The sequence below is a fragment of the Aquarana catesbeiana genome, linkage group LG04 (genome assembly GCF_042186555.1).
Source record: "Aquarana catesbeiana isolate 2022-GZ linkage group LG04, ASM4218655v1, whole genome shotgun sequence".
Classification (NCBI taxonomy): domain Eukaryota; kingdom Metazoa; phylum Chordata; class Amphibia; order Anura; family Ranidae; genus Aquarana; species Aquarana catesbeiana.
The window spans coordinates 271,682,239-271,704,864 of NC_133327.1; the positions used below are offsets into that span (position 1 = coordinate 271,682,239).

General features: G+C 42.7%; 1 long non-coding RNA gene across 1 annotated transcript; it reads right to left on the bottom strand.

Annotated features, from left to right (window-relative positions):
* Window positions 1-1,279: 1,279 nt before the first annotated feature.
* LOC141139933 (uncharacterized) lies at window positions 1,280-21,844 on the bottom strand. The gene is made up of 3 exons (XR_012243839.1): window positions 21,464-21,844; window positions 20,552-20,665; window positions 1,280-1,323 (listed from the first exon to the last, which is right to left on the bottom strand). It is a non-coding gene; the product is annotated as an uncharacterized lncRNA (long non-coding RNA).
* Window positions 21,845-22,626: the final 782 nt, after the last annotated feature.

Here is a 22,626-nt window from a genome sequence, read left to right on the forward strand (position 1 = left end):
ATCTGTGTCTCATTTTTTTACATCACAGGAAACCTGACATTTTAACAGGGGTGTGTGGACTTTTTTTTCTCCACTGTATATGTAAGGGTTTACAACCACGTTAAACTCTACGCTCCCCTCTGTCAAAAAGCTGCTTGCTAAACTGAAATTACCATGGAACAAATATAGGCAATAATGTTTATTTTTAGGTAAAAATAAAGGGTATATTTTTTATAATTTTATTTATATAGAAATATATTATTGAAAATAGAACTTAAAACATCACGTGGGTTATATTCCTGAATTATGGGTACAGCATGCTAATGCAGTTTGTTTTACAAGAGCATAGGGAATTTATCTTAGGTCATAGGTAAGCACATCCTTTTATCTGCCATGTGTACATAATCTCTCATTGCTTTATACTGTGTTTGTTTACACTTGATTATATATTAACAAAAGTCAGTCTAACAGCAAGATCTAGGGTCAAGCTCTTATCAGAGAAAGGTATTAACAGGAAGATGCAACACAACTAGCTAAAAAGCTAGATGTGTGTAGCGCTATTCTTTTCTCTCTCTGCAGCTACTGAGGTATGATGGCATCACCTGTATAGTATTTAGGAGCAGAGTCTTCATAATCAGTGTGATCAGGACAGGATCTCTTATGCCATGTACACACGACCAGACTTTGACAGCAAAGGTCCGATGGACAATTCGATCGTGTGTGGGCTTCATCGGACCTTTGCTGTCGAAAAATCAGACGGACTTTAGAAATAGAACATGTTTCAAATCATTCCGACGGACTGTATGCTAGTCCGACAGACAAACAACAACGCAAGGGCAGCTATTGGCTACTGGCTATGAACTTCCTTATTCTAGTCCGGTCGTACGTCATCACGTTCGAATCAGTCGGACTTTGGTGTGATCGTGTGTAGGCAAGTCCATTGCGTCGGAACTCCGTCGAAAGTCCGTCAAAAAGTCCTTCGTTGTTCAGTCCGTCGAAAGTCCGCTCCTGTATACACGGCATAACAAGCGCAGTGCCTCCACTCAATTGGGGCTTGTGAATAGCAAGTGAAATCCCAATTGAGAAATATATCTCCACAGACAGTAATCCACACAGCATTGTATTTGAAAGTCCATGTATTGAAGAAATAACATTCAGTGAACCATCCAACATGAGGTATTTTCCAATCATCAAAAGTCTCTATGTATGTCTCAGTGAGGTGACGCTGCAACACTTTACACAGTCTGTTCTTTCTTAGCGGGAATTCACTTTTCTCCTTCTGCAACATGACCACCTCCACTTACCCACAAATCCGCCTTGCCATCCTCTGCTCTTCTTGGTGACCTAAACGAGAGAGAGAGGGAGAGAGAGAGAGGGAGGGAGAGAGAGAGAGAGAGAGAGAGAGAGAGAGAGAGAGAGAGAGAGAGAGAGAGAGAGAGAGAGAGAGAGAGAGAGAGAGAATGAATATTGGAAAAGGGCAGGCTGCTTTCTGCAATGTTCTTTCCCTTTACTTTCACCATAGGCACAAACATGAAAGTCCAGCCAATTCAAACATTCATGTATGCAAAAAGAACTTTCACTAAAAAGGTTACTTGGCTGCATAAAAGGCTGAGTGCCATCTAATGTTTGTAGGAACTTGAAGATGGCCATACATGGACAAATCTTTGGTCATAGCCAGCGAAAGATCCAACCAAGTATGTATTATTTCAATTGATTACATTTTTATTCTTTTTTTAACAGAAAAGTTTCTATTTATCTCATAAGGAGAGAAACACTACATCCAAAAATATAAAAGAAAATGAAAAGAAAATTGAACATTAAAGCAGAGTTCCACCTAAAAGTGGAACTTCCACTTATTTGTCTTCTCCCCCCCTCTAGTGCCACATTTGACAGGTACCCACTTGACAGGTACCCCACTTCCCGGGGACCGGGCCCCGGCAAATTATGTCAGCAGCTCGGCTCCCTCCACCGCCGGGCCAGTAGGACAGCGCAACGGTGCCTTGTGCATTCGCAGCAGGGACCCGGCGTGGAGCCGTAATGCTTCACTACCGGGTTCCCTCATCGGCAATGGCGGTGGCAGCACCCGACAGCTGATGGAAACATCAGCTGCTATGCCGACATCGCTGGACTCTAGGACAGTTAAGTGTCCAATTAATAAAAGTCAGCAGCTGCAGTATATGTAGCTGCTGGCTTTTAATTTTTGCAGGGGTGGGCAAACCTTTAAGGCACAAAGTTCAGTTCAGTGCAGTAGATATAAGAGATGGATATCTCGAAACAAGCATGTTATAGTAGACAGTATGTTACATCTAGAGAATGAAGTTCACGTAGAGCCTAGTCCTCTATCTAGCTTAATAAAAACAGTCAGTATAATTTGCCCGGGGGGGGGGGGTGTGGAAATGGGAGAGAGGGAAAGACGTTTCAGTACAACCCATTTATTAATTAGCACAGAAGTTGAGCCCCAGAGTTGTCAGGAGTTTAGGTTTTAACCCAGGCGCCCCAGATCTTTTTGAACTTCTATGCTTTTCTGGCATAGAGCGCTGCATAAAATATAAACAATCGGCTATGAGTGTTGAAAGTGACAGTGTCACAGATACCCAAATAGAGGATCCATAGGCACAGACAAGCTTCCCACAGAGTTTATCACGTTCACTACCTCTGCTCAAAACTCCTGAATAAGGGGGCACGACCATACAACATGCAGGAAGGTACCAAACTGATTGTAGCATTTAGGACATCTGTCAGACTGGGCGGGGTATATCTTTGAAAGTTTTTGAGGGGTGTAATATGCTCTGTGAAGGAATTTAAGTTGGCTATACCTATCTCTGGCCGATTTCATTAACGGATGTATTGCTGAATCCCTTCCTCTCCCAATCCTCAGTATTGAGGGTAGGTATGTCTTTCTTCCAGGTGTGGAACAGTCTAGTCCCTCTACCAGTGTCTCTGCTAAATATTCTAAGGTATAGAGAGGAGAGAATTCTGTCCACATTATTTTTTACATTTTAAATTGTATTTTATTTTCTTTATTTATATACCACCAACAAATTACAGAGGAAGCACGTATGGTCAGCTTTAAATCAAGTGGTGAGGCAACATATCGCCTCCCAACCACCTGTCAAACACACTCAAATGTTTTTCAGAGGAGCAGCAGTGCTGCTACACTTGTGAAAAAGCCCTCAGTTGCATTCAGGAGCAGCACCCTTAGGGCTTGTTCACATGAAAAGTTGGGGGGGTGGTAAAACAGCAGGATATAATATAAGTCTATGGCTAAGTGCAGCAAACCCACAGGAAAGCTTGCAGGTACACTGCAGTGCACTCGCAGTGTGGGTAAATAAGAAGGCCAGTATGGTGGCCTGAATTTATGGGAGGAGCCTGGAGGGTATTTAAGCAGCCCACTCGCCTATGGTCTTTGTCGGTTCCAGTGCACGATTCATTACATCACCAGTCCGACTCTTCAGCTCACTTCGTGTTCATGAGTCTGTTGTTCCTGAATAGTGTGTTGCGGTTGCTTATTCGTGGTTTGTCGATCAAGTCTTGCTCGCTGTCGCAGGTAGCTTAGTTGTATTCGTATCTTGTCCTAAATAGATACCATTTGTTGTTTCCCCCATATCCCATATCGTGTGTTCAGTTGCCGCCGCAAATTTACGAATCCTTCATACACGATTCCCCCCCCCCCCGTTACTTGCCAAATCGAGTCATATTTTCTTTTTTTTTTTTTTTACACTCTTCGGATATGTTGCATACCCACTACAGACCGATGCGGACCTAGTTGCACGGCCATTGTCGCAGGTAGGATTCGCTACCATCTTTTGTCATGTCAATTTGTAGCCACTCGCAGTATCACCCATACCATGTGTTTGGATCCCGCAGTGGAACTTACGAATCATTCATACACGGTTCATGGCACCATACGACATTCTTCGGATACGTTGCATGCCCACTACAGACCAATACAGACCCAGGTCGCACGGCCATGGTCGCAGGTAGAATTCGTTACCATGTTTTGTCATGTCAAATCGTAGCCTCTCGCAGTGTCACCCATATCATGTGTTCGGGTCCCGCAGTGCAACTTACAAATCATTCGTACGCACTTCTCCCATTCTTCAAACTTTGTTGCTTTGCTTCATGCACGGCACCACGCCACACCTTCCCGATATGTTGCACTCCCGCCACAAACCACTCGCATGGCTCACTGTCGTAGGTAAGATTCATCACCACTTTCTTTATGTCGTATTAATTCGCTACCGTTCGTTGTCCTCCAGGTCATTCTTTAGTTCCCCATAAGGAACCTATGAATCGAATGGATGTTGTCCTTAGCACTTATACTGCTTAGAGGTACGGTAAACCGCCAAACAGCCAGGTGTTTCTATCCTTTTTCTCACTAACCCAACTCCCATTCGTTGAGACCCTGCAGCCATGCAAAACTGTATCAGCAGCCTGTCACTCTTGTTGAGACCCTTGCAAAAAGCAATATCGTCTCAGCTACCCCTCACTCATTAAAAAAAAAAACCTTTGCCACCATGCAGTCTCGGCCCAGCAACCTGACACCTGTTGAGACCCTTCCTACCACGCAATATCGTCTCAAAAACAAACCTCATACTCAGAGACCCTTGCAACCACACAGTATTGCAGCCAGACATTAATCGAGACCCTTGCGACCGTGCAATATTGTCTCAGCAGTCCAGACTGAGACCCTTGCAACCACGCAATATCATCTCAAAAACCAACATCACACACATCGAGATCCTTGCTACCATGCAATATCATCTCAGCAAACCAGACTGAGGCCCTTGCGATTATGCAATATTGTCTCAGCAGAGCAGACTGCGACCTTGGCTGTGTGTTAAGTTATTTTGAGGGGACTGCAAATTTACACTGTTATACAAGCTGTACACTCACTACTTTACATTGTAGCAAAGTGTCATTTTTTCAGTGTTGTCACATGAAAAGATATAATAAAATATTTACAAAAATGTGAGGGGTGTACTCACTTTTGTGAGATACTGTATATATATATACACACACACACACACACAGGGAGAAAGAACATACAGTTTGCATCCCACCAGGGCCAATCGCATGGCAAGGATAGGTCACCTTGCTTCTCAGCTAAAGGAACATACATGTTACTCTTTTTTTCTGGTCGACCCAGTCTTAATCCGTGCCAGGACCTCGCTACCCATTGCGTCACTCAGGTGTGTAGTTCACAAAACCTCTCTTAAAACCCAGTGTCTGTACCCCACTTGCTTTCTATCCAATACTAAGTCTCTTCATAACACTTGCACCCCCCTTATTTTCTTGCAGTCTGAGTCATGTCGCAGGTCGGCAGTGATGACCTCACACCCGCCCCTCTGTCACCCTCCACGGGCTCAGAGAGTGGCAGCGTGCAGTCCCTCTGCACATGGACCAAGTCGAAAGACCCCAGGCTCAGCCGCAAACTAACAGTCACCAAATTCGTGTTGGCATTCTGGATGTTCAGGGATGTTGTCTGCTCAGCCACCCCCAGCAGGAGGGAGGAGCTGTACCTATACCTCCATTCAGTCACAGATTTAGGGTACAAGTATGGAGGGCATGCCTTTTATGACTACCACTGCTCATTTTTGGCCAAGGCAGCTGCCAATCTCAGCAAGTTCCAGGTCAAGATGGACTGGAGCGTTTCTGACACGTAGCTATTCTGCCGCCATTTCGCAGGCCTCCGCTCCCTGCTCTGCACCATTTGCCAGTCCGCCCACATGGCGAATTGGTGCTCTGAATCGACCACAAAGCGCCCCTTCTACACCCCTTCCTCCTCCAGCACCAGTCAGGGATTCCCAGCCCCCGGTCAGCCACAGCCAGTGGACAGACTAGGACGGCCCATCCTTTCTCTAGGAGGAGCCCCCATTTGCAACAGTTTTAATAACGACGGATGCTTCCATAGCCAGTGCAGGCTACTCCACATTTGCACAGCATGCCATAAAGTTCACCCGAGGACCACCTGTCAACTCAAACAGGAGGGAAGGTCCAGACTAGCCCAGTTAGAGGTCAGCAACTAGATCAAGCAGCAGTAGCAGACTTAGCTATGTGGGACGAGTTCCTTACCAGCTGGAACGGCATTACAATGTTCATCCTGGCAGTGTCAGTGGAGTCACCACAGGTGGTCACCAATGCCGCAGCCTCCACGGGCTATATCCCATCGTGGCAGCTGCCCAGGTCTGGGGCCACACTTGGACAAACAAACGGTGCTCTTCACCACGGACAATCAGGCCTTGGCCAACATCATCAATAAAGGTAGATCCAAGTCACTCCCCCATCATGTCCTTCCAGCGCAGGCTCGCGCAGCTGTCACTCCATCAACAGGTTAATATCTTCTGTAGACATATTCCAGGCAAATGCAAAATCTCAGCAGATGTGTTGTCCCGTTTCAACCTTACTTTGTTTTTCCAGCAGGAGCCTGGAGCTGATCCAACAACTATTCCTGTCCCACCCTTGTCATTGCCGATGATGGATCGAAGTCGCATCTCGCCAACGTGTGGGGGATGAGCTGATGGAGAAAATTAAAATAAAGTTGTTAGGTGTGGGTAGGGTAGGTTTCTCTAAAGAGAAGGGTTTTCAGGGATCGTCCAAAAGCTAAAAAAGTAGGAGATAAATGGACAGATTGGGGTAGGGCATTCCATAGGATTGGAGAGGCTTTAGAAAAGTCCTGGAGGTGAGCATGGGAGGAGGTGATGAGGGATCTAGAGAGCAGGAGGTCTTGAGAGGAACGAAGAGAACGAGTAGGTTGGTATTTAGAGACTAGGCTAGTGATGTAGTTGGGGGCGAAATTATGGATGGCTTTGTACGTAGTTGTTAGTATTTTGAATGTAATTCTTTGGCCGAGCGGAAGCCAGTGGAGGGATTGACAGAAAGGAGTAGCAGACACAGAGCGATTGGTAAGGTGGATGAGTCTGGCAGCAGCATTCATGATGGATTGAAGAGGTGATAGACTATGTAGCGGTAATCCAAAGAGAAGGGAGTTGCAGTAGTCGAGGCGAAAGATGACCAGCGAGTGAATTAAGAGCTTTGTTGTGTCATTGGTTAGAAGGGGGCGTATTTTGGAGATGTTGCGGAGGTTGAGGCAGCAGGATTTGGACAGTGATTGGACGTGTTGCTTAAAGCAGAGTACAGAGTCCAGGACTACACCTAGAACCTTGGCGTGTGAGGTTGGGCTTATAGTTGTGCCATCGATTTTGACAGAGAGATCAGGGGGAGGGGCATATGGGGGAGGAAAAATAATAAGTTTAGTTTTGGATAGATTGAGTTTGAGGAAGTGGTGTGACATCCAGACTGATAGATCTGATAGTAAATTAGTGATACGCGAGGAGACAGAGAGAGTGGGCTGAGGGGTAGAGAAATAGATTTGGGTGTCGTCAGCGTAGAGGTGGTATTGGAAGCCATGGGAGGCTATCAGTTGACCCAGGGAGGAGGTGTGGATTGAAAATAGGAGAGGTCCAAGAACAGAACCTTGGGGGACCCCAACAGAGAAAGGAAGAGGAGAGGAGGAAGTAGAGTTGTAAGAAACGCTAAAGGTGCAGTTGGATAAGTAGGAAGAGAACCAGCGAGGAGTACATTCACGGAGACCAAAGCCATGTAGTTTTTTGAGTAGGAGGGGCGGTCATCCATATCAAAGGCAGCAGAGAGGTCCAGGAGTAGGAGTACAGAATAGTGTTGATTGGTTTTGGTCATTAGTAGATCGTTTGTTAGTTTTAGGAGAGCAGTTTCGGTGGAGTGTTGAGGACGAAATCCAGACTGAAGGGGATCAAGAAGGCTATTATCAGCGAGGTGGACGCTCAGTCGGTTGTAGACCAGACATTCGAGGAGTTTGGATAAGAAGGGGAGCAAGGAGATGGGGCATAGGTTGTTAAGATTGGATGGGTCCAGTGAGGGCTTTTTAAGTATGGGTCAGACAAGTGCATGTTTTTGAGTTGGGGAAGATGCCAGAAGAGAGGGAGAGATTGAAGATGTGGGTTAAAGAGTGTAGCATAGAGCCAGAGGGTGAACGTAGCATTTGTGAGGGAACAGGATCCAGAGGGCAGGTGGTAAGGTGTACATTACCAAGTAGTTTAGCAACCTTGTTTATAGTGGTGGGGTTGAAAGAGGGAAGTAATGATTGTGTCTGTGGGCATGAAGTGTAAAGCGTGGAGGGTATCGGAACGAGATCTCCTCGCGAATTGTATCAATCTTCTGTTTGAAGTGATTGGCGATCTCCTGGTCAGTGATTGAGTTGGCGGGTGAAGGCGGTGAGGACGAAGTAGAGAGTTGAAGGTAGAGAAGAGTTGACGGGATGATAAGTTGCTAATGTAAATAAAATAGGTCTGCTTGGCAGAGAGGAGGCTGGAATTGTATTTTTGGAGGGCAGATTTATATTAGTTGAAATCTCTCTGAGACTTATGCCGCGTACACACAATCGGACATTGTTTGGACATTCCGACAACAAAATCCATGGAATTTTTCTGATGGATGTTGGCTCAAACTTGTCTTGCATACACACGGTCACACAAAGTTGGTCGGAAATTCCAAACGTCAAGAACGTGGTGACGTACAACACGTACGACGAGCCGAGAAAAATGAAGTTCAATAGCCAGTGCTTCCCTTTTGCTTGATTCCGAACATGCGTGGCACTTTGTGCGTTGGAATTGTGTACACGCAATCATTTGCGCAAACGGATTCTGTTCGCGGAAAATTTTAGAACCAGATCTCAAACATTGTACGACGGAAATTCCAATAGAAACTGTCCGATGGAGCCTACACACGGTCCGACAACAAGCTCCGATCGCACATTTTACGTCAGAAAGCCCGACTGTGTGTACGGGGCATAAGTCTTACGCCACAGGCGCTCATGAGCAGGACTACGTTTTTTCAGACTTCTAGTATCATCTGTTTGCCAAGGTTGAAGGGATCAGGGGCTGTGAAGTGAAGTGTTGTATAGAGATGAACAGAACACCCCCCTGTTCGGTTCGCACCAGAACATGCGAACAGGAAAAAAGTTCGTTCGAACACGCGAACACCGTTAAAGTCTATGGGACACGAACATGAATAATCAAAAGTGCTAATTTTAAAGGCTTATATGCAAGTTATTGTCATAAAAAGTGTTTGGGGACCTGGCTCCTGCCCCAGGGGACATGGATCAATGCAAAAAAAGTTTTAAAAACGGCCGTTTTTTCGGGAGCAGTGATTTTAATAATGTTTAAAGTCAAACAATAAAAGTGTAATATCCCTTTAAATTTTGTACCTGGGGGGTGTCTATAGTATGCCTGTAAAGGGGCGCATGTTTCCCGTGTTTAGAACAGTCTGACAGCAAAATGACATTTCAAAGGAAAAAAAGTCATTTAAAACTACTCGCGGCTATTGCATTGCCGGTCCGACAATACACGTAAACGGCATGGGAATTCCCCAAAGGGGAACCCCGAACCAAAATAAAAAAAAAAAAAGACGTGGGGGGGGTCCCCCTAAATTCCATACTAGGCCCTTCAGGTCTGGTATGGATATTAAGGGAAACCCTGGCCAAAATTTAAAAAAATCACGTGGGGGTCCCCCTAAATTCCACACCAGACCTGAAGGGTCTGGTATGGATTTTAAGGGGAACCCCGCGCCAAAATAAACAAAAAAAAACGGAGTGGGGCCCCCCCAAAAATCCATACCAGACCCTTATCCGTGCACCCAACCTGGCAGGCCGCAGGAAAAGAGGGGGGGACGAGAGAGAGACTCCTGAACTGTACCACGCCACATGCCCTCAACATTGAGAGGGTGCTTTGGGGTAGCCCCCCAAAACACCTTGTCCCCATGTTGATGAGGACAAGGGCCTCATCCCCACAACCCTGGCCGGTGGTTGTGGGGGTCTGCGGGTGGGGGGCAAAGCCCCCTTTAACAAGGGGACCCCCAGATCCCGGCCCCCCCCCGTGTGAAATGGTAAGGGGGTACCTACCATTTCACAAAAAAACTGTTAAAAAGAAGATGAAGAAGAGAAGAAGATGAAGAAGAGAAGAAGAAAAGAAGATTAAGAAAAGATGAAGAGAAGAGCGGGAGCCTCCCTCCATGCCATGGATGCGGAGCGGCCCGAGGAGAAGGGAAGACGCCGCGGAGGAGATGCTGGACGAGAACACCGGAGGAAGAACCAGAAGAAGAAGATGAAGGAAGAAAGAAGAAGCATTTAAATAAAGGAATTGTCAAAAACTGTCTCTTGTCATTTTTAACATTTTTGAATTTTTTAGTGAAATGGTAGGGGTACTTTTGTACCCCCTTACCATTTCACACTGGGGGTCCCCTTGTTAAAGGGGGCTTCCAGATTCCAATAAGCCCCCGCCCACAGACCCCCACAACGACCGGCCAGGGTTGTGGGGATGAGGCCCTTGTCCTCATCAACATGGGGACAAGGTGTTTTGGGGGGCTACCCCAAAGCACCCTCCCAATGTTGAGGGTATGTGGCCTGGTACGGTTCAGGAGGGGGGGCGCTCTCTCGTCCCCCCCTCTTTTCCTGCGGCCTGCCAGGTTGCGTGCTCGGATAAGGGTCTGGTATGGATTTTTGGGGGGGACCCCACGCCGTTTTTTTTTTAAATTTTGGCGCGGTGTTCCCCTTAATATCCATACCAGACCCTGGTATGGAATTTAGGGGGAACCCCCACGTCATTTTTTTTTTTAAATTTTGGCTGGGGTTCCCCTGTGGGGAATTCCCATGCCGTTTTTTCAAAATTGTAAGTGAGCCCACACTCCCTTGGCTGAGAAACAATCCTACACATGAATGGTCTCAGGGTGCTTTACTGTTGGTATGACACAAGACTGATAACAGCGCTCACCTTTTCTTCTCCAGACAAGGTTTTTTTCAGATGACCCAAACAATCAGAAAGGGGATTCATCACAGAAAATGACTTTACCGCAGGCCTGTCCCTGTAGCTTTTGCAGAATATCAGTATGACCCTTATGTTTCTTCTCAAGAGAAGTGGCTTCTTTGCTGCCCTCCTTGACACCTTCTTGAGTGCCCTGAAGCATTCTTCACAACAACTGAAGCTCTCTCCTTGAAGTTCTTGATGATCCAATAAATGGTTGATTTAGGCACAATCTTAGTAGCAGCGATATCCTTGCCTGTGAATCCCTTTTTGTGCAAAGCAATGATGTCTGCACGTGTTTCCTTGCAGGTAACCATGGTTAACAGAGGAAGAACAATGATTTCAAGAACCACCCACCTAATAAAGCTTCCAGTCTGTTATTCTAACTCAATCGGCATTACAGAGCAATTTCCAACCTTGTCCTGGTCAACACTGACACCTGTGTTAACACGAGAATCACTGAAATGATGTCAGCTGGTCCTTTTGTGGCAGGACGAAATGCAGTGGAAATGTTTTTTTTTTGGATTAAGTTCATTTTCATGGTAAAGAGGGACTTTGCAATAAATTGCAATTCATTTGATCACTCTTCATAACATTCTGGATTATAAGCATATTGCCATCATAAAAACGGAGGCAGCAGACTTTGTGAAAATTAATATGACTAGAAACAATTGTACACTTCAGGGATATTCATCCTTACGCTGGGACCTTTTATAAGAACAATCAACCAAAGAAATACTATGGCCAGCCTCAAAATAAAAGAGGATTAAAAGACTGCAACCTATGTTGATGCTCTTGTTCTTCCTAACACAGCCAAAAATCTCGCTTCCAAGGCCATTCCACTTGATGGGCATTCTAAAACATTATCTATAACTTATTTGGATGCATGCCCAATTTCAAGATCGATTTTACCAGATCCAATGTCTTAAATATTACACTACCTTATACTAAAGTGGAGCGCTAAAAAAAAGGAAAATTCCTGTTCACATGGAAAGACGATTACATTAAATATTTGGGCATAAATCTATCCCATACTCAAGCTGATCTGTATAGGAAGAACTTCCCGCCTCTACTCCAAACATAAAACGTGATATTAAAAAATGGTCTGGTTAAACACATTCTGTGTTCGAACACATGGCTGTACTTGCTTTTCCACACCTTGCTTATAGGAATATCAATCTCTGCAAAGAAATGCAGTTCCTTTTCTCCAGGTTTACCTGGATGGGTCCAAGAACTAAATTACAACTAGATGTTTTATCTCTTCCACAACCATCAGGGAGGCATGGGACTATGAAATATTAGAGAACGCTATACAGCTAGCATACTTACTCATATTGTGGACTGGAATTCCCATATGGTCAGAGGGGATTGGGTATTTCTGGAGAATGGTTTAAGTGGCCATATCATCAGTACAGTCTGTGTCTTTCTGGAGAATGGCTTGAGTAATTTTCCACACTCCCACAAAAAATGAAGGCCCATCCTCTAATAGGTCTAACCCTGTTGACCTTTCAAAAAATTTATAAGCACTAAAATATACTTCTGCCTCAGCCCCTTAACACCCAAAGGAAATAAGCCAGAGTTCCCCCCTGGTCTCCATAAATCCCTGCTTCACAGCTGAAACCAAAATAGTTCACCAGCCGTTTACCACTTTATGACTGTGTCACTTCCTAAAACGCCACGCCCACACACACCTGGATTGTGATCATCTTATGCCTCGGTGGGCTTACTTGTATATAAAGATTTCATAAGCACACACAAAAAATGAAATGCTTTGACCACCACTACCATTCAAAATGACCTGTAAGATTGGCTTGCCTGTTAGACACTCTCCTTGATTCAAGATGTTTATGCCTCTCCTTTCCGGAAATCTCTTTTTTTTTTTTAATAAATTGACAGAATAGGAAAATGCTTTGAACATACAAATGACTAAAGATCGATGGAAAAAGATTCACACACTAACTCATAAATGTTCAATTACAAAAATGTAGAGAGAGACTTCCTGCAAACTACTCTCTTATTGGTAGTTGATGCCAGCCAAAGGTATCTGATAAATGTTGGCATTGTCACAAAGCCACTGGTTCCATATAGCGGGAATGACATCCCATAAGTCCCTTTAGGACAGAAACGTTTAACTTATTTTAGCATATCCCTTGATCTGGCTTTGCTATACAACTGATAAACCACTTAAACAATACAAGAACCCACTTACAAAACAAACAAAGATAAAATCCAAATTCTGCTTTAATGTAAATCACAAAAGCCTTTAATAAGTGAATGAATAAAAATAGTTACTTAAAGCAATGGAAGAGACAAGAGTCCTTTCCACCAACACAAATCAAAGTCTATCAATTTTCTCTTATTGCTGCATTCACTAGGACTTGATTGTCATCATATAATCCAAATACATATATGTGTGTATGTATATATATATATATATATATATATATATATATATATATATATATACATATACACACACACACACAGTGAGGACGGAAAGTATTCAGACCCCCCTTAAATTTTTTACTCTTTGTTATATTGCAACCATTTGCTAAAATCATTTAAGTTCATTTTTTTTACTCATTAATGTACACACAGCACCCCATATTGACAGAAAAACACAGAATTGTTGACATTTTTGCAGATTTATTAAAAAAGAAAAACTGAAATATCACATGGTCCTAAGTATTCAGACCCTTTGCTGTGACACTCATATATTTAACTCAGGTGCTGTCCATTTCTTCTGATCATCCTTGAGATGGTTCTACACCTTCATTTGAGTCCAGCTGTGTTTGATTATACTGATTGGACTTGATTAGGAAAGCCACACAGCTGTCTATATAAGACCTTACAGCTCACAGTGCATGTCAGAGCAAATGAGAATCATGAGGTCAAAGGAACTGCCTGAAGAGCTCAGAGACAGAATTGTGGCAAGGCACAGATCTGGCCAAGGTTACAAAAAAAAATTCTGCTGCATTTAAGGTTCCTAAAAACACAGTGGCCTCCATAATCCTTAAATGGAAGACATTTGGGAGGACCAGAACCCTTCCTAGAGCTGGCCGTCCGGCCAAACTGAGCTATCAGGGGAGAAGAGCCTTGGTGAGAGAGGTAAAGAAGAACCCAAAGATCACTGTGGCTGAGCTCCAGAGATGCAGTCGGGGATGGGAGAAAGTTGTAGAAAGTCAACCATTACTGCAGCCATCCACCAGTCGGGGCTTTATGGTAGAGTGGCCCTACGGAAGCCTCTCCTCAGTGCAAGACACATGAAAGCCCGCATGGAGTTTGCTAAAAAAAAACACCTGAAGGACTCCAAGATGGTGAGAAATAAGATTCTCTGGTCTGATGAGACCAAGATAGAACTTTTTGGCCTTAATTCTAAGCGGTATGTGTGGAGAAAACCAGGCACTGCTCATCACCTATCCAATACGGTCCCAACAGTGAAGCATGGTGGTGGCAGCATCATGCTGTGGGGGTGTTTTTCAGCTGCAGGGACAGGACGACTGGTTGCAATCGAGGGAAAGATGAATGCAGCCAAGTACAGGGATATCCTGGACGAAAACCTTCTCCACAGTGCTCAGGACCTCAGACTGGGCCGAAGGTTTACCTTCCAACAAGACAATGACCGTAAGCACACAGCTAAAATAACGAAGGAGTGGCTTCACAACAACTCAGTGACTGTTCTTGAATGGCCCAGCCAGAGCCCTGACTTAAACCCAATTGAGCATCTCTGGAGAGACCTAAAAATGGATCTCCATATATGTATATGTATATATGTATGTATGTATATATATATATATATATATATATATATATATATATATATGTATGTATGTATATATATATATATATATATATATATATATATATATATATATATATATAGATATATATATAATACTTCCATACTTCCTTTTTTGGAGGTTCCATGATCTTATTGCTACAAATGCTTTTTATATGGGATTACAGACAGTTAATAGGATATTTGTTTTGCTTGGTCTCAGTGACGCAGCACAGGGAAGTCATCAGGATATACATGCTTCCTTGGGGACTGGCCTCGTTAGAATTGTAAATGTTCTTGTTGGTTTATTAACCCTTTCATAATTACATTTTATTCTCAAAAGAATACTCTATAGTTTTCTCAGATGGAGCAATCATATCTTGTATAATTATGGTTTGCAAATAATGAATTGTATGAGGGATAGAGATACTAATAAACTGTCCATAATGCACTAATTGTCTTTCACCTAATGTGGGCAGGAAATAAAGTACACACGGAGGAACGGAAGGCAGTAAAATACAAAAATTACAAGTAGAGATATTAACAGTCAGACCTTGCGCAATTATAAACAAATAATTACTCTTCAAAACTTGTCTCAATGTGATGTATTTGTTCAAGTTGATAGACATTAAAAAGGGAGAATGGACCTTTGAAATCATTGTGGTTGCGTATTGCCAATGAAAACTGGAAAGTTGTCCTGATATGCTGAGATCAATTGAATTTTGTTTAGTGTTTAATCATCCCTGGATCGTCTTCTGTCAAAGGTACATGTTCAAGAATTCTCCTCAATCAGTGGCTGCAGCCAATCAGCTGTCACTGTCAGAATACAATGTCCTGGCAGGGGGGCTTCCTCCATCCACCTCATTTGGGTTTTTTTTTTTTTTTGTAATAAGCCAGTTGACAGTATATAGCGAGATTTAGTCTTCCATTCCTATGTTATAAAAAGTTTCCATGAACTTACCTAATTTAAATGGAAATGTAAAGTCTTATCAAAATTTTTAGATAAACATGTGCAGCCCTCCTGCACATAATTTAGGTGAATAATGTGTTTAACTTTTTTTTTAGGGGCCAGGGTAGTCAGCAGGGAAAACCTATACTATTATATGCTTTTTAAGGCTCCATTCACACTTCCAAATTAGACCGTTAGCGATTTGATGCAGAAGACGCAGCAGGGGTTCCTGACGATTAGCTGCTGGCGGAAAGCCCCATTGAAAACAATGAGAAACAGCTATTCACAGTCTGTGTCCAGTGATTATATGTGAGCAGGGTTGTCATGAAAGGGTTCACCCGTTGGTGGCTGTCGGTCTCTTGGATCGCAGTACAAGTGTTCACCAGCGGATGTCTTCCAACACCCAGGACCTGTAATAAGAGGACTCACCTGCTGGTGGCACTGTTGGATCCCTGGACCGTAGTACCAGTGTCCACCAGCGGGTGTATTCTGGCAGTGTGGAGCAAACAGCACCTCCTGCGCTCAGGTGTTACGTGAGGTCAATTACTGGCAGTCTCTTAAATACCCGGCAAGCCCTCACATGCTTGCCTTGGTATCTCTCTACCTGTGCCCTGACCTTGCTGCCTGTATTCCTGACCTTGAGCCTGTATCTGACCTGACTTGATCCGATCCCTATTCCGAGCCCATCCTGGACCTGTCCTCCTGTTACCTGATTACCTTGGATCCCTGCCCTGTAGCCTATCCATCCGTCCTCTCCCTGTCCTGTTGGTTTCCCGTCCTTACTCATCTGCTGACCTCCCTGTGTATGACCTTAGCCTGGCTTTTGTTACGATTCCGTTATCTCCCATTTACTTGTATATACTATTGTTGTTTGTTGGTCTGTGGTTGGTTATGCACTGTTTATATTCACTTACTTGTCACCTATTTAAATAAACACCATTATCATTCACTTATATGCGTTTCTGGTTTCCTCTGTGCAGTCCACAGTCTGGTCTACTAAATTCCCTGATAAGGGTCCACCCACAGCTAAACGCCAGAAACCCCTACTGGGTCTTCCATATCTAAATGCTAAAGCCCCATTTGCAAATGTGAATGGGGCCTAAGCTAGCCATATACTGTTTGAATTTCACCCAGTTCCTGACAAACTGGCCAAAATGCACTTTGTGGGTGATACTGTCAGTCACCCTTCCACCAAATATCCTTCTATTAACAAACCAAAGTAACCAAGATCAACATTATCAGTTGAGCAGCCAGCTGTCAAGTACAGTAGCCCGTGAAGAGGAATTCCCCAATCTGTACTGTTAGCACGTAGGCTGAACGAATAAAATTGGTGTACGTCCGGCTTCAGTCTTTCAGAAATAAAATGATGCAATCATTCCTACAATAAACAATTTACAACTGACTATAAAGGAATCAAAATAGTTTGAAACAAAAATGTCAATATAAAGTTTTATTTAAAGCAGTGACTGTCTACAGCCTGCAATTCACCTTAACCAGGACAAAGGTATGCACTATCTATGCATATGTTCATTTATTATCCTGTAAAACCTTCACTCAACAACAGATACCATCTCCTTCCTCCTCTCTGTGACTTGTCACAGCTTTCCTTGGGTGCTTCATGCCACATTCTTTGTTTTAGAACACTATATTCACTAGTGTTTTGCATTATTTTCTCCTATCCATCCCTTTTTTTTCATTTTGTGAAGTGTACTGCTTTTACTGTCACAACATCCATTATTCACTCCTTATACACTTCCTACACTTCTGTCTTCACTTTTCTGTACACCATACATTGTGACCTCTGCTCTGCCATCACTTTTCTTTGTGCCATACACTGCGGCTTCTTCTGTGGACACCCAGGAGCTCTATACAAGATTAATATGTAACCCAGGTTATTGACAATGGTATGGCGCGGCAAGCAAAAACTGTGTAACAGTAAAGCTAGAGATACTCTAGTGGAATTTTGTTTGAAAATTTTCATACTAAGAATGTTTGTTCTATTTTCCAATGGACTGCAGTAACAAAAAAAAAAATCAAAAGAAGCAGGAAACATTTCCAACAGTGAATGTTGTTTTCATTCAGGAAAGTCGATTCACTCCAAAAGCAAATGTTAAAGAGGAACTGCAGTCTGCTCACATCATTTGTAATAAAAACATCTTTGCCATTCTGAAGCTTCCCTCCAACCACTTTGCATATTATTTTTTATATACTGTGATTCTGTACTTGCCAAATATGCTACAGAAATCTCCCTCCACTATGTCTGGCTGCAACCATTTTAACTGTGGGCAGCTGAAGCCGCTGCCTGTTCACTTCCTGGATTTACACAGAAGCACACCTCCAGCTCTGCAGCTCTCATTGGCCCTCTTATGACTCATCCCTCCTCCCTTCCTGGCAAACTCTCACAAGAGTGAGAGAGGGAGATGTGCATGATGTCATAAGCCTAAGCTTTTTACCAGACAAGAAACAGGAAGTGGGCTGTATAAGGTATTTACTGGCAGAAAAAAAATGATTTACTATCAAAAGTTAAAACAACAAGGGCAGAAGATTTAATAGATGGAAAGTTAAAAAAATGACTGAAGTTTTGCTTCAAGGAAACATTTTAGGTACTTTCAAACATTCTTCATGTCATTAAATGCACTGATCAGAATTTTTGTATGAATGTTTGAATATCTGCTAGCGTATGGTCAACTTTAGTCCTGGCAGGGAGGATAGCAGCAAAAGCTTCACCCATGCTGCACAATTTATAGCAGAGCGTACAAAGATTTACCTACAGCATGATAAATGAACTTGTTTTGTATAAGGAACTCTTTCAAAACTACACAGTTTAGCATTTAGGCTCGGTTCACACTAGCCTGACACCAAAGTCGCGCGACTTTTAGTGCAACTTTGGAGGCTGACGTTTTATACTCTGTGGCATTGACGTTGTATCACTTGGTGTCTCACAAATCGGATCCTATGTTGCATCAGTAGGAACAGATACCTCAGGATTTCAAAGAAGGAAATTAACCTTTTTTTAATATTACAGTTTTAAAATCCATATGTAGTTAATGCTTCTTTTAACTGTAGTCTAGACTTAATGAGGCCACATAGTGAATTTCAACTTCAATAAAATAATGGTGACACAAATATGACTAAAGAGCCACAAATCTTTTAATCGAGGTTGCAGGGGTGGGTGCATCACAAGAACTAGGAAAGGGTGTGACACTGTTAGGTCTACGAGGTACCTACACAGTTAACACATGGAAAAAAAAAAAAAAAATTATATATATATATATATATATATATATATATATATATATATATATATATATATATATATATATATATATATATATATATATATATATATATATATATATATATATATATATATATATTTTTTTTTTTTTTTTTTTTTACAAGAGTTTCTTTAACAGTAATGCTTCTTTTATAGTTTTCCCACACAGGGACAGATTAACTCAGAAGCTAACATCAAATGACAGAACACTCATTACAAGCTTTACATTATAGACCCACCCAAACTTTTTTTTTTTTACACACACACACACACACACGAAGTAAAGGGATATTTCTTTTTCCACAACAGCTTCAAGATATTGAGAAAACCTCTACAAGCTTTTTCGCACAAACAGCACACTCTATTCATTTGTTATCCACTAGTGTTTTTTAAAATACATGTATAGCCTAAACTTTTTTTTTTTTTTTTGTAGTTTTGGATAGAGTGGGGAAATGTTAAAACACTTTCCAGGTTATTTCTTGTGTGTCATTTGGGAAATTACCGTTCACTTCTATTTTCAGATGGGCTACAGGAAGTTGGATGTTAAAAGAAATCGCCCAAAGTGAGGGGAATTAGACAATTGCCCCCAGACAGGCTTCTGCGTGACAGCTCAGGGGGGAGAGAGGTGTGACAGCGCACACAGAGCCTGCACAGTTCCTGCCCCCGCCCCCCCAAAACTGCAAGTGCAAGACAAAACATCGCTCTGCTTTGCCGTCTCTGGGGAAGGGGTAGGTACTCTTACCATGAGATGTGGACCCACACACCAGCTGTGGTGAATGTGCAGGCAAGGATGCAAACATGAATTGCAGATAACGATCTCCTTGGGTAGTTGAGATGAAGACTCCCTCAACAGTGGGAGCAATAATCATAAAAGAAAAAAAGAGAGAAAGCCTCCACAAAGCATAGATCAAAAATGTAGAGTTTTAATGTAAAAAAGTACAAACATCATGACCGATGTGTACAATAAAAAGGTGATCACTTGTATAATGTATAAAATTGCGCAGTGTGTGGAGCTTTAGCAAGCATTAACCCAACGCATTTCGTCCTACAGGACTTCTACTGGGGCATGCCTCACTGTTGACTGGTGAGCGATCTGTGGATATCACATATCATTGGGAGATTTTGGTTGCAACCCCAGTTCCAGTACCTGCCGACTGTTGTAAAACTACTGGAGGGAGTCTTCATCTCAACCACCCAAGGAGATTGTTATCTGTAATTCATGTTTGCATCCTTGCCTGCATGACTCACCACCGCTGGTGTGTGGGTTCACATCTCATGGTAGGAGAACCTACCCTTCCCCTGTTGAGGAAAGCACAGCCCTGGGAGTCGTTTGATTTTTGATTATTTGAATATTATCATCTGCAACCTTGTGGAGATATACCAACATTTATTCTATTATAGCTTTGGGAGCTTTGCTCCCACTGTGATTGGACCCACCGATCATTCACAGGAGAGGCAGAACGGAGGTAAACAAGGCAGACCATCATTCTGTGAGGGAGAAAGATGGAACTCTTGCATTTCTGCTAAGCAGAAACACTGATCTCAGTTTTCCTCCAGTCTCAGCATTCCCCCCACAGTTGGAAAGCACTCCCTAGGAGCACACTTAACCCTTTGCTCATCCCTGCCAGTGTAATTTATAGTGACAGTGCATTTTTTTTTAGCACCGGTGGTGCAAGGGGCACAATCTACTAGTTGAATGATTCTTCTGTACCTGGTACATTAATACAATATACCTACATTGCTCATTTTTTTTTTGGCACCGATCACTGTATTGGTGTTACTGGTCCCCAAAAAGGGTCACTTAGCGTCAGATTTGTCCGCTGCAATGTCGCTGATCACTGCCATTACTAGTAAAAACAATAGAAAAAAAAAGTCCATAAATCTATCACATAGCTTGTAGACAGTATAACTTTTGCGTAAAAGTGTCAAAAACTTGTGTAGCGCTAAAAAAAACTGTGACCTATTAAAAGGAAACATCCAAAAAGTAAGTCCCGATGGACTGAAAACAATGTGAAGTGACTCAAAACAAACTGCAAACGAGGGTTGTAAAAAAATACACCATACACACAAATATATATGAAATGAATATTAAAACATAAAAACAAAACAGGAAGTGTCCATATCCACACAGATGTATATGTGAGATGGAAAAGTTCTTTCTCCTCAATCTCCAATAGGAGTTAGAACATATGCTATAAGGTAAGGTAAGGAGTTGAATGCACTGATGGGTACTTCAAACAAATTGACAGATGAGAGGTTGGGTACTCTTACCAAATAAGGTGGACGCACCAAAAACATGCAGCAGAATACATATTGGCCTAAATTGATGAGGAAATTAGATTTTTTCCATTTTTTTTATTGGATGTGTTTTATAGCAGAAATTGTCTTTTTTTGTTTATAGCGCAAAAAAAAATTAAAACCTCAGAGGTGATCAAATACCACCAAAAGAAAGCTCTATTTGTGGGGAAAAAAAAAAAAGGACATCAATTTTATTTAAAGTGGCGCGCGACCCTGCAATTGTCAGTTAAAGCAACGCAGTGCATTGTCGCAAAAAATTACGTGGTTAGGAAGTGGGTAAAACCTTTCGGAGCTGAACTCGTTAAAATGATGCAGCAGGGCGCCCTGCAAAGTAACCTAGTACATACTTAGCTTTTTGGTAGGCATGCTGGGTGCCACTGCTATTCATCCACCATCCTATCCCCTTGGTTGGATTGATTTTCACTCACTAGTTGTGTCTCTGGGATTGGAAATAAAGGGGATTCTCTATGGTCAGACAAACAGAGAAAAAAAAAAAAAAAAAAATCAACTTACTATTCCGTATTCTATTCAAAACTATTAGAAATAGAATCATATACTGGTCATCCAGTGGGATATGCTTTTATAACGAACACCAAAACACACACTAACTGAAAACACGGAATTAGGACTAATTCTGTATTTCATATTTACAATGTGACAACACCACATCAGCACTCTCACCACTGGTGCTAGTGGAAAGTAAACAACTGGTCACTGCCCCCACCTATAACTGGCCTTCACAGCAAAGAGCACATAGAAGGGCAACGCATGCAAAACAAAATCAGAGAAATTCCCAGCTCAACTCACCAACCAGTCTGCTACCAACCAAATTATCCTGTCTAACAGTTTGCGTTAAAAATAGGGGTTTAGTTAGCACACATAGTAGAAGCACATGCATTCTAAAGGATAGATAGAGGGCAGGTGAGCCTGGAGGTAGCCCACCCCTTAAAGGCACAGGGGCACACTGTACACCCAACACTATGTGTTATGCATGTATTTGCAAATGTGTGCTAACTAAAACCCTGATTTTAACACAAACTGTTAGACAGGACAATTCAGTTGGTAGCAGACTGGTTGATGAGTTGAGCTGGGAATTTTCTCTGGTTTTGTTTAGCACGCATCGCCCTTCCATGTGCTCCTTGCTGTGAAGGCCAATTATAGGTGGGGGCAGTAGCCAGTTGTTTGTTACTGATGAAATATTGGGGAGGGGACACACTGGACACCTTTGCTGCCATTGTGCTATGTGCTGGGTGTCCAGTGTGCCCCTGTGCCTTTAAGGAGGGATGGGCTACCTGCAGGCTCACCTGCCCTCTATCTATCCATTAGAATGCATGTGCTTCTACTATGGAGGCTCTCATAAATTTACAAGAGTTAGGACTGCAGAAATATTGGGGTGCCTTGGAGCGGCTCTGCAGCTTATGCACATATTTACAAATGTGTGTAAACTAAACACCTGTTTTTAACGCCAACTGTTAGATAGGATAATTCAGTTGGTAGCAGACTGGTTGGC